Here is an 11,104-nt window from a genome sequence, read left to right as displayed (position 1 = left end):
AAACAAATGGTTGAGTTTTGAATTAAATGTTGGTTTCTGTGTGTGATACTAGATATGCATTTTTTTTTAAAAACTACATAATTTAACAATGAAGTGTAGATAATCACTACAACAAAGTGAAGTAATTGTCACTTAAACAACAAAAAACTATGCACTGCTTACTGTGTTTTCTATGATCGATGTAATTATAATAAATAAAGATCAAATAAATTATATGTATATATGTTTTTGGTTAGATATATATGTGTGTGTGTGTGTGTTTTTAATTAGATATATGTTTTCTACGTTAGAAAGTAGGAAAAAAAAGTTAAAACTTTGAAGAAAAGCTCTTGAAAATCTCTATTAGCTATAGTATATAACTTTAGTAGGGAACGTATCAACACATGCATCAGACCAAATAATCAATACTCACAGGAACACATTAAAATTTATGTATTAATTAAATAATTTTTTTTAATTTGCTTTTGGTTGGTTTTATAGAATTACCAAATACTAATTATGTATTTTAAGTTTGGGTTATGAAAGTCAAATGTTGAAGTTGCATTTGATGCTAAATGAATTGAGACAGTTGGCAGGGGCTATAATTTAATTATGCTTGTTCTCTTGCTTTTAATTTAATTTCTTATCCTTTGTTGGTTTAGCTTTTATAAATATATATGTACATCTTTGTGCCTATTGATTGTATATAGTCTGATTACTTTGAAGAAATAAGAATTTCTATTTAATGACACATTTGGTATATATATTGTTATTAGCTTGTTGTTGTCTCGTCTATTTGGGAGTATTTCATGGCATAAATTGCATGTATAGACACTGTGAGATTGATAGACTTAACTGGTTGTGAGTTTAGGCACCTAAGGGATGGCTTGTACTAGTTGGCTAAAAGTTAATTGAATCACAGTTATGCCCAACTAGCTGTTAGTTACCAATTCTCTCTTTTATTTTGTTTATGTTTTTCTATATGTTTGTGTGAATATAGTGGTTTGATCTGAAAGATTTTTTGTCTTATTTTGTGTTTGATTTTTAGTATCTAGCTTCTGTTATGCTTCTACTTCTGGGGGTCTCTACTATTGGAGTACCAAGCTTGCTGGCCCAACATGGTCACCATTTGCTTCATGGATAACTGGCTGGTATGTAATAATATTCTTTTTCTAACTGTTAACTTGGGAAAATGTCTTTCTTCAATTTTTTCTAGTTGACTGTTTATACGCTGGCTTGGAGCTTTTAGAGTTTCATTTGGGGTCTGAGACTGTAATGCCTGTACAGTACAAAGTCACCATTAGTAAGTATAGCACATACTTTAATCTTAGCACTAGACCTTATATATATATATAATTTAGTTAAATCAGTTAGTTTAGTTAAGTTATTGAGAGTAATTTTGAGCTTAGTACTGGACCTTATATGCCTAATCTGTATTCATTCAATTCAATACAATTTCATTTTCTTTCATAATATGGTATCAGAAAATTAAACTATTCTAGCTTCATTTATCTCCTATACTTTAAAAAGACAAGGTTCAAACTTGTATCTTAGGCATGTCTTTGACTAAATGAGATGTTCTTCATTGGAGATCATCACTTATAGATTTGTAAACTTGATTGGAACAAATTTTAAGGAGCTAGGGTCTGGTCTATCCAATATAAGGTCAAAAAGACTGATTTTTAACACAAAATAATTGTGCCAAATCCATCTTTTTGAAATAACATCCTCTGCGAATATGTATCACTGTTTTCTAATTACTTGTTAGTGCCCAAATAACTTAAGGTCTAGAGTTTAGTACCTATTTGAGCTCCATGTTCTATTACACTTCTCCTTTAAATGAGATATGAGATTCGATGGATCTACCCTAGAAATAATAGTATCATTCTAAATGCTTTTGTAACTCAAATCTCCCAAACTTTTAACATGTTGTCTCAGTAATTAAGCACCTGAACCAGAGATGTCTTTAGGGTGAAATTGAGGCCCCTTTAACCTGAAAATGTTAATGTTTGTTTACTGTAATATGTATCTATTCACTGTGTGATAGCAGTATTTTGAATTTTGAAGTATGTTCACCTGGTATTGCTTGCTTAGGTCTTATATTGTATACAGTTTTATTATTTGATTCATATTATTTAATTTTTTTAAGCATATACCTTACCTTTTATCTGCTATTACAGGAGAAAAATATCTCTTTCTCCATCAATTGGAGGAGAAAAGGATCCTTAATTTTGAAGGCTTTGTGTTGGACAGCTGTAGAATATTTTGTGCTGAAAGTAGTAACTTTTCAATATGTTGAATATTTAAGACTACTTGAATACTTAAAGAATATTTTGTTGTTGATGACAGTGTTGAATGTTTTAAACTAATTTGTGGATTGTTAATACAATGTTGAATGTTTTTACTTTTTGTTATTTGAAAATCAAGTTCATTTGATGATGCAAGTATATATTAGAAAGTTAATTTTAATTATATAAAAAAAATTAAAATATAATAGAATAAATTAGTGTTATATAAATGAATATACAACGAGAATTTAAACTTATCTAAATATTAAAATAATACGAAAATGGTGTTATAATATCTATTACAGTAACACTTTTTATGTAAAGAATCTTGTTATGCAAACTTCATTATATAACACAAATAATGTATTATACTAAAGTGTAGTATAACACAAAAAATGTGTTATACTAAAGTGTAGTATAACAAAAATTTATAAGTATTGAAATGTGTTATATAACACATTTCAATACTTATAAATTTGTGTTATATAATCGACTATAAATAATATAATTAAACACTTATCTATTTATTAAAATAACACAGAAAGTGTGTTATTGTTGACAATATAATAACACATCTGTATAACAATGATAAAGTGTTATGTAAAGTACCCTGACCTACGATAACATAGTCGGTCTTAACACATCAAAAAGTGTTATGGTATTTTTTGATAACACATTTTTGGTGTTATTAAAAGCATTTTTTCTTGTGATAAACCATCTACTACAAGCATGAAACATAATCATACACATAAACTATAAACTATAAACATATATCTATAAAGACGTACATCATATAAGACTATATTATTAATGGCCATTAAAACATGTGATAAACCATCTACGTCCCCTTTGTAATATTTGAGGTAGGTTAGATCACATGGTAGGTTTATGATAACCCATCTACGTCCCCTGTCTAATATTTGAGGTAGGGTAAATCATAACCATGAAACATAAGAAAATATAACATAACATATTATAGCATAATTTATCATAACATATCAACATAACATATAAGCATATAAAACTATCCTATTTTCCTTACCAATATACCGGGATGATGAGAACAAAGTCAGGATTTCGGAACACTCCTAAATACCAAAATGAGAAGATGAGTACTTCTAAAAGAAGAAGAAGAAGAGAATGAACTAAACCATTTGAGAAAGATACTTACCAATAAGAACCTCAAGTTAAAAGAACTTAGATGCCTAACCAAGAATAAAGAGTACTGAGTTAGGATTTGAGTAGAGAAAAACTATTAAGAACAATACAGAAAGGAACTAGAATTAGGAATACCTTGAATGCTTTTATGACTGAACTACACCTCGAAACCACAATATACTATAAACCTTACTTCCCAAGTGTTTAATAAGCTTATAACCCCAACCCAAGTGTTTAACACTCTAAAGTAATCCTAGCAGCTTGTAGGCTCTGAACTCAGCTTGATGAATGAAGAAATGGCTGGATACTAGGTCCTATTTATAGAGTTCAAGAATGAAAAGATCTTCATTTAGCTTGAATAAAATAATGGCTTTTTATTTGAAAAATATTTGAATAATAGTTCAGCAGAGGCTGAAGGCTCGGTCAGAAAGATTCTGGACTTATCAAGAGGTTAAGGATTAAAATGAGCTTGGTTTCAAAATTGTTAAAAAATCATGCACCATAGCCGATATATCGCCCATGCTAGGTGATATATCGCCTGGGCTGATATACCCGAGGCTCATCGAGGTTGTCGTGCGAAGCTACGTGTTTTTCGTATCCCCATATGGCAATATATCGTCCCCTAGAGCTGCGATATATCGACATACGCTGAAATATTAAAAACATAATTACACATTTTTAGCCTAATTCGAATAGAGTAAACAACCTTGACTAAGTCCTTTAATGATTTCAAAGCTGATGGCAGACCCTAGGATTTTCAAATATTACTCTTAATAAACTTATTCCTCAAAATACTTAATTTCTCATTAAACCTACACATGACAAGTGTTAATATCTTATTGGGTCTATCTAAACCTTATAGTATAATAAATATCATCTTCATAATCAGTCATATTAATCAAACCTTAGGTTATAATTAATATTCTTAAACTATAGGTTAAACTTATAAAATCTACAAGTGTGACTATAAGTCTCCAACTAAGTCTCGGCTTGAACCAAAATCCACAGTAATAAACATACTATACATATTACTAGCTACTACTACTACTACTACTACTACTACTACTACTACTACTACTACTACTACTACTACTATCTATCTATCTATCTATCTAGCTAAGTAAAGTTCTTGGTCTCTACAATTCTCCCTTACTAAAAAGAATTTCGTCCTCAAAATTTACTTACCAAATAATTCTGGATACCGGCCTTGCATGTCCTCTTCCAAATCCCACGTCGCCTCTCGTTCAGAACTATTACTCCATAGGACTTTGACTATAGGAATACTCTTGGATCGTAACTGCTTCACCCCTCTATCTAGGATGCTAACCGGTTGTTCCTCGTAACTCAAGTCTTTCTGGAGTGCTATCGTATTGTACTTGAGGATGTGAGATGGGTCTGACACATACTTGCGTAGCATTGAGATGTGGAACATGTTGTGACTATCTGCTAGGGCTGGTGGTAAGGCTAATCTATACGCAATTGCTCCCACTTTGTCCAATATCTCAAAAGGACCTATAAATCGGGGACTAAGTTTTCCTTTCTCCCCAAATCGCTTCACACCTTTCATAGGAGATATCTTCTGGAAGACTTGATCTCCGACCTTGAATTCCACATCGCGTCGCTTGGTATCCGCATAGCTTTTCTATTGGCTTTGAGCAGCAAGCATACGTTGTCTAATTAGCGCTACTGCTTCTTGAGATTTTCTAACAGCTTCGGGACCGAGAAGCTTCCTTTCTCCTACTTAGTCCCAGTGAAGCAGCGATCGACACCTTCTTCCATAAAGCAACTCATAAGGTGCCATCCCAATCGTTGACTGGTAGCTATTGTTGTAGGAGAATTCTATCAGCGGCAAGTACTTATTCTACGATCCTCCAAAATCAAGTACATAAGTGCACAGCATATCCTCTAAAATATGTATCGTATGCTCGGACTGTTCGTCTCTCTGAGGATGAAAAGCTGTAATAAGACTAAACTTAGTACCCATGGCTTGCTAAAAACTTCCCCAAAATCTTGATGTAAACACCGATCCTCTATCAGACACTATTGTTTTGGGGATTCCATGCAACCGTACTATCTCTTGGACATAGTTGTCTGCATATTGGTCCGCTATGTATGAGGTCTTAACAGGTAGGAAATGAGCGGACTTGGTTAGTCTATCTATTACTACCCCAGCTGAATCATGCTGCTTACTTGTTCGTGGAAAACATGTCACGAAATCCATAGCTATATCGTCCCACTTCCATTCTGGTACGCTAAGTGGTTGCAATAAGCTTGCAGACCGTTGATGCTCTGCTTTCACTTGCTGGCATACTAGACATCTTAACACAAATTCCGCTATGTCCTTCTTCATTCCTAGCCACCAATAGATTACCTTGATGTCGTGAGTCATCTTGGTCGACCCTGGGTGAACTGAGTACGGGGTATTGTGCGCTTCTTCTAGAACTGTCATCTTAATCCTTTGATCATTTGGCACGCATACTCGATCCTTATATCTCAATAATCCTTGACTTGATATTGAGAAATATGTGGCCTTGTCTTCTCTGACTGCATCCATATGTGCCGCTAGTGTGTCATCATGCCCTTGCCTAATCCGTATATCTTCTAGCAAATTTGATTGGATAGACAAATTTTCCAGCTTGCTGATAACTACCTCTATTTCGGCATTGATCAGCTCCTGCTGCAGCGGCTTTTTCTATTCCGGCTAGAGCTGCAAAACTTCCACAACTTTTCCTACTTAGCGCATCGGCAACTATGTTTTCCTTTCCTGGGTGGTATAGGATTTTGCAGTCGTAATCCTTCACTAGCTCTAATCACCTGTGCTGCCTTATGTTGAGTTCCTTCTGAGTGAAGAAGTACTTTAAACTTTTGTGGTCCGTATAAATCTCGCACCGTTCTCCGTAAAGATAATGGTGCCAGATTTTCAACGCAAAGACCACCGCTACCAACTCCATATCGTGAGTTGGGTAGCGTTGCTCATACTCCTTTAGCTGCCTTGAGGCATAGGCTATCACCTTGTCATTCTGCATCAACACGCAACCCAACCCTTGCTTCGATGCATCGCAGTAGACTACGAACTTATCATTGGGTGTCGGTAAAGAGAGTACTGGTGCTGAGCAAAGCTTATCCTTAAGCAACTGGAAGCTTTCTTCACATCTATCATTCCAGTTGAATCTTTGTTATTTCCGGGTCAGGTTGGTGAGTGGAGTGGCAATCTTAGAAAAGCCCTCTACGAACCTCCTATAATAACCTACTAATCCCAAAAAGCTCCTTACTTCGGATGCATTCTTTGGTCTTGGCCAATCCTTCACGGCCCCTACCTTTGATGGTTCTACTGCAACTCCATCCTTGGATATTATGTGCCCGAGGAACGCCACTTGTGAAAGCCAAAATTTTCATTTCTTGAACTTGGCGTAGAGTTGATGCTCCCTTAGTCGTGAAAAAATCAACCTCAAATGTTTCTCGTGCTCGACTTCGTCCTTGGAGTATACTAAGATGTCGTCGATGAACCATCTTATCTTCCTTTTTCCCCTCTGACTTGAGTTGAGGACATTCTTTCTTTTAGTGTCCCTCTTGACCATAGTTGTAACATCCCTTGGTGTTTGGCCGACATTCCCCAGGATGTTTCCTTTGGCAGTTAGCACATGGCGGGTATTCTACATAACCCGTCCTACTACCTCCATTATTTGTCCGTGCCTTTTTATCGCTGTCGGACTGCTTATTGTTAGGATGCCTTCTTTTCTGACTTTTGTTGTTATTGTTGCTGGAATGATTCTTGTTGTTGTGGTTGTTGTTCCGACTTGTCTGAGATTGACCTTGCTGTCTAGGCTCAAGCTTACTGGCTTCTTCTTTACTAACGTTAGCTGCAGCCTTCCTACTTTTATTGTCGTCTCTAGAACGTCGGCATAAGTAATATTTCCTAGGTTTGTTAACTTAACCCCTAGCTCAATCTTCGGTCAAAGTCCTCTAACGAACTTAGACACCCTCAGATAGTCAGTTGGAACCATTTCCGGTGCGAACTTAGCCAAACGGTCGAACTGCCGAGCATACTCTGCCACTGATAAACTTCCTTGCTTCAGGCCAACGAACTCCTCAACTCTTGAAGCGAGTACAACCAAATTATAATACTTTTTGTGGAACAAATCCACAAATCGAGTCCATGTCATGGTGACAACATCATGCGTCTGCTGGACTAAGTCCCACCATATCCTGGCATCTTTCTTGAGCAAGGAAGAAACGCAGGATATGTGGTCCGTGTTGCTGAGGTTCATGTGCGTCAGGATTGGCTCCACGTTTCTTAGCCACTCTTCTGCCTCGAAGGGGTCTGTAGTCCCTTCAATGTTCGAAGCGTGTAGCTTACGGAACCGCTCATAAACTGGCTCCATGTGTTGTACTGGATACGACGCATAAGTTGCCACTGGCCATCCCCCATATGGACCAACTTGTTGGGATGCTGAGGCCATTTGTTGTGGCTGTGGCTGTGGCGGAGGCGGAGGCTGACTTTGGGGCTGAGCCTGTTGTCGCTGTTGCTGCAATAGTTCCTCGACTTATTGTCGCAGTCTGGCGATCTTCGCAATGTTGTCAGCTGGCGGCGGCGGCGTGTTGCAGATGGCAGTAGCACGCACTCCCCTTCTGCGAACTGGAGGGGCTTCATTGTTCACCGGAGCAGCGTTGGAGGTGTTTCGATTGGTGCGAGCAGATCTTCTGAGTGACATTGCAGCATAGTTCTAACAGTTGGGAGAAACATGTCAGAACTTTACCCTAATAGGCTCTAAGGCAAAAACTTAATCTAAACAAGCATAACTCGGACCTATTAATTATGACTTCTTATGAAAATAATATATAAGTCTTCTTTATTATTAGAGTGGGTTTCTATACTTAGAAAAATAAGCCATCTTTATTATTTTCGAAGTATGTTTCTAATCATCCTATATGACTTAATTCTCAGGCTCGAAACTCATCGTTGTTCCAAAGTTAACCATATTGAGGGAGGGCTGGGATCAGTAAAATCATTCCCACTACTATGGCCTCCTAACTCTCAATATAGGAACTTGGTTCATTGACTTGTATCCACCCTCACCAAACTTAGTCATTATTTATTAGATTTATTATTTATTATGATTGCAAAAGAAAAATAAAACTCATACATGATAACAAAATAACCATGATATTAATTTGGAAAATAAAGTTTTTCACTTATTTACAATCATGAAAGAAAACAAATAATAAATTAAAACAAACAATGAAACTAATTATTCTAAAAATCGGGATCTTCTATATCTGATCCTTCATCTAGCATATCATCATTTAACTCCTCATAGTCCTCATTATCATGTGCCTCAAAATGCCCTCGAGGAAGGTTCGTAGAAATTCTATGCTTTTGCTCATTTGTAAACTAAAATTCCATTTTTGAAGTGAACCTAATTAAGAGAAAATAATATCTCATTGCTACCGGCAATTCATCTTCATCATCCATTGTTTCCCATATTTCCTCTAAGGCTGCAATTACAGTATGATAATCTCTAAATAGTCTAATTACTAAAACGTATTGCTCCGTTGCTCTCATCATGATTTGCTTAGATTCTTGGAGGTAAGCTATTTCTCTGTGGAACAAAAGCAGCCTCCGAGTGATTCTTTCTAGCACTCCTACGGTGTTTCTCGGTTCTCTACTTATTTTTAAAGCATTAATGGCTCGGATATCCTCATAAGTTAATGCTCCGTTCATTCTTAACTGAAAACATAAAGACTAAAATCGTTATCTATACATATAAACATAATAACTATAACTTAAACACTTACTTGGCGGTCAGATTCAGAGCTTTGAGTGTGTGTATCGAGGAGAACTTCATGCGAATGAACCGTTTCTCTGATACCAACTGTAACGACCCAACTTATTCTAGATTTTGGACCATTAATAACTACTATACACAGACAATAATCTTAAGAAAACATACATATGAAATAACCATAACTTTATTATAAACTGTAAAGCAAAGGTTAAATACATGAAAATTCATTTAGGATATGGGATCCCATTGTTTTGAAAACATCAAAATAATCATAAATTTAAATCTTAAAATTCGTTACAAAACAAAGTGCGGAAAATACATGTAAAGCATAATTTTAAATGACTAGAAACAACTTCATCCTCGAATCGTTCACGCAGTCCACCGATTCCATTCTCCCTCAATACACATTCCCAAGCTCCCAAGAACCTTCCCGCCACCATAACTATTTTCCTGCACATATAAAACATAAAGGAATGAGCCTAATGCCCAGCAAGGAAAATCTACTACAAGCATGAAACATAATCATACACATAAACTATGAACATATATCATATACTATAACACATATATCATAATTCTAACCCATGTACATGGTGACTATTGGGGTTTGCTAACTAAGCAACTATAAACCACAAACTACAATGAGGTTTGCTAGTTAAGCAACTATAAGCCCCAAAAACATAAAAATGTTGGGTATAACAACTATAACCCCAAAATATAAAAGTGTTAGGGTTTGTTATATAACAACTATAAGCCCAAAACATAAAAGTGTTAGGGTTTGTTATATAACAACTATAAGCCCCAAAACATGCATATATCATAACACATAAAATCATACTATAACATAATCATAACACTTTTTATATAAACATAGCACATATCACATAAGAACTATCATGTTTTCCTTACCAAAATACCAGGATGATGAGAACAAGGTCGGGATTTTAGAACACTCATAAAAACCATTAATACAGAGGTGAGTATTCTAAAAGAAAAGAGATGAAAAGAATGAACTAAACCATCAGGAAGATACTTACCAACAAGAACCTCAAGTTCAAAGAACTTAGATGCCTAACCAAGAATAAATAATATTGAGTTAAGATTTGAGTAGAGAAAAACTATAAAAAAAAACTAAGGAAATATACAGAGATGAACTAGGAATAGGAATACCTTTGATTGCTTTATAACCAAACTATTCCTTGAAACCGAAATACACTATAAATCTTACTTCCCAAGTGTTTGATAAGCTTTTAATGATAAAGCTTATAACCCCAACCCAAGTGTTTAACACTCTAAGGTAATCGTAGCAGCTTGTAGGTTTTGAACTCAGCTTGAAGAATGAAGAAATGGCTGGGTACTAGGTCCTATTTATAGAGTTCAAGAATGAAAAGATCTTCATTTAGCTTGAATAAAATAATGGCTTTTTAATTGAAAAACATTTGAATAATCGTTCAGTAGAGGCTGAAGACTCAGTCAAAAAGATTCTGGCTTATCAAGAGGTTTATGGAATAAAATGACCTAGGTTTCAAAATCATTTGAAAATACAGTCCTAGAGCCGATAAATCCCCTACCATAGGCGATATATCGCTTGGGCTCATATTCCCAAGGCTTGTCAAAATGGTCGTGCGAAGCTACGTGTTTTCCGTATCCCCGTATGGCGATATATCTCCCCCTAGAGCTGCTGGTAGACTCTAGGATTTGAATTGAGAAAACAACCTTGACTAAGTCCTTTAACGATTTCAAAGCTGCTGGCAGACTCTAGGATTTTGAAATATTATTCTTAATAAACTATTCCTAAAAAATACTTAAATTCTCATTAAACATACATATGACAAGTGTTATTATCTTATTGGGTCTATCTAAACCTTATAGTATAATAAATATCATCTCCAT

At 35.4% G+C, this 11,104-nt stretch overlaps 1 long non-coding RNA gene across 1 annotated transcript; it reads left to right on the top strand.

The window, feature by feature from the left end:
- The first annotated feature begins 910 nt into the window (after positions 1 to 910).
- Positions 911 to 2,393, top strand: LOC133816168 (uncharacterized). The gene is made up of 2 exons (XR_009885048.1): positions 911 to 1,130; positions 2,160 to 2,393. It is a non-coding gene; the product is annotated as an uncharacterized LOC133816168 (long non-coding RNA).
- Positions 2,394 to 11,104: the final 8,711 nt, after the last annotated feature.

Source organism: Humulus lupulus, chromosome 2 (assembly GCF_963169125.1).
Source record: "Humulus lupulus chromosome 2, drHumLupu1.1, whole genome shotgun sequence".
In the NCBI taxonomy this organism is placed as follows: Eukaryota; Viridiplantae; Streptophyta; class Magnoliopsida; order Rosales; family Cannabaceae; genus Humulus; species Humulus lupulus.
This window is presented reverse-complemented; position numbering and strand designations above follow the sequence as displayed.